The 2,511-nt window shown below is 45.1% G+C and overlaps 1 pseudogene; it reads left to right on the top strand.

The window, feature by feature from the left end:
- Positions 1-1,748: 1,748 nt before the first annotated feature.
- LOC103068608 (tetratricopeptide repeat protein 19, mitochondrial pseudogene) lies at positions 1,749-2,511 on the top strand (annotated as a pseudogene).

Here is a 2,511-nt window from a genome sequence, read left to right as displayed (position 1 = left end):
GAAAGAGCACATGTGGCCAGACCTTGAGGTGGACACACACAGCTGGCGCTTTCTTACTTTAATCACACATACACTTGGCTTTGAAATACCTCTGTGCATTTAGTGCACAGGGAAGTATATTGAGGTTTAAAGTGAAGAATGCTGCACCACCTTCGCTTTAATCTTCCCTGACCAGACTCCAAATCCCACAGCCATGTTTCACGTGACCAGACGAGTCAGGACTCCAACAACTGCACAGAGCCCTGGTCAGGCTCAATATGTTTTCCTCACCATCTTGCTCTTCAAATTTAAGGTTTAAAATAAACACAAAGGAAAATCTGCAGGGAAGTTTCTGGAGGGTAGCTGTGGGCAAATGACTGTGGCCAGCTGCTTGTAGACTGTTTCATTGCAAGGGCAGGGATGGAAGTGGGCCTGGTGGTGTCAGGGCTGATTTTTCAGGAATTTCTAGAATAAATATTAGTGTAAAATGTGAGAAGAAACAGCAGTTTTAGCCAGAATGTTCACTGGAAAATCGTAAGTCATCTAATCAAGACAAGGAGAATGCATTATTATGATGTTCAAACTCATGAAATTTGACTAACTCATCCACTGATTAAGCTATTCAAAAAGTCATTGTATCATTGTTTACATATTTTGTACATGTGTTATGCTTTGTTTTATTGTAATCAATTAGTGATTTCTTAGAAATTCATTATTCACTAGTCAGTTTTTTTAAGTCCATGAATAGGTTTTCAGCCAGATCAATTTTAAGACACAGAGCCAGTTACAGTTTAATTCTGAAAAATCATATAGGAAAGAAATATGAGAAAAAGACTGTATTTCTTCCAGTTCTACAGCAATTGCAGTAGGTACATTTTAAGTGTTTATATGGTAAAAAAGGGCAGGTTTATTTGTGTCTTTTTTTTTTTTGCGGTACACGGTCCACTCACTGTTGTGGTCTCTCCCGTTTTGGGGCACAGGCTCGGGACGCGCAGGCTCAGCGGCCATGGCTCCTGGGCCTAGCCGCTCCGCGGCATGTGGGATCTTCCCAGACTGGAGCACGAGCCCATGTCCCCTGCATCAGCAGGCGGACTCTCAACCACTGCGCCACCAGGGAAGCCCTGTGTCTATTATTTCATCAGTGTTTTCTTCCCCGTAAGTTTTCTAAATGTGTCAGATGGATTGCTTGCTGTTGATCAGGCTCTGATTGCATTTGTGGGTCGATGTTGGGACACCTTTGTTCAAGGGGAGGCTGCTCACCTGACACCATGCACCTTCCTCTCTCACATCATCATCCTTCCAACAGATACCTGAGGATAGACACCCATGCCCAGTAACCCCATGTCCCACCATCTTCCACCACTGTACTCACCACATGGATGTTTAGCTGATGACATTTCAGAAACACCAAGTTTTCACAGTGGGGGTTGGACACTAACCTCACAAATCTTGAAGTATAAATTCATTATGGTTTTATTGCTCTTTTTCATTGTATCATTCTGGCCTTAATATTAAATGGTTGCTGATTAAACACAGAAATGAGTAGAAAAAATACAAATAATTATTTTAGATCATTTTAAGTTATTCAAATACTGCTATAGTCGACACTAAAAATATTACTAAAGAAGACACTTTTGTTACCGGTTGCGGCGGGGCGGCAGGGCTGGGGCCGGCAGGAGGCCTGGCACCCGCGGTGTACGTGCCGCCGGGCCGAGGGGTGCCGCGCAGCCGGGGCCCGGGCCTGCTGCCACTGCTGGCAGTTGTGCATCATGAAAGATGAGCCAGCAGAGGCAGAGCTAATTTTGCGTGATACTCTTCATCTTGCCTATAAGAGTGATAACAAGAAGGCCATCACTTACACTTACGACTGGGTGGGAAAACTTTTTAAACCAACAATGAGTTACCTGCTTGGAAGGGCCATGGAACAGGAAGACAATGCAATAATAGAAAGCTCTCTAAAGCTGGCCACTATTTATGCTGCTCAGAATAGACAGGAATTGACTCTTGCTGGTTATGAATTCTGCATTTCAACTCTAGAGGAAAAAATTGAAAGAGAAAAGGAATTATCAGAAGACACTTTGTCAGTGGAAGAGAAAGCCAACACCCACCTCCTCTTGGGCACGTGCCTAGACACCTATGCCCGCTACCTTCTGTTCTCCAAGCAGCCATCACAGGCACAAAGGATGAATGAGAAAGTTTTGCAGATTTCTGAAGAAATACTAGGAGAAAGACACCCACAGACCATCGTGCTGCTGAGTGACCTGGCCACCACCCTGGATGCACAGGGCCGCTCCGATGAGACCTGTGTTCACGCGCAGAGGGCATCAGACCTGGCGAGACAGGTGGAGCACCCTGAGCTCCACATGCTGCTCAGTAATCTGGCTGCGATCCTGATGCACAGAGAACGATATGCACAAGCAGAAGAGATCTACCAGGAAGCACTGAAGCGAGCAAAGCTGAAAAGACGTTTCTCTGCAGCACATCAGGGAAGAACTGGCTGAGATGTCAAGAAAAAGGAGACCTTTGTCGTAA

Source organism: Lipotes vexillifer, unplaced genomic scaffold, assembly GCF_000442215.2.
Source record: "Lipotes vexillifer unplaced genomic scaffold, Lipotes_vexillifer_v1.1 scaffold1208, whole genome shotgun sequence".
In the NCBI taxonomy this organism is placed as follows: domain Eukaryota; kingdom Metazoa; phylum Chordata; class Mammalia; order Artiodactyla; family Lipotidae; genus Lipotes; species Lipotes vexillifer.
Note: the sequence above shows the minus strand (reverse complement) of the source record. Positions and strands in the feature narration are given on the sequence as shown.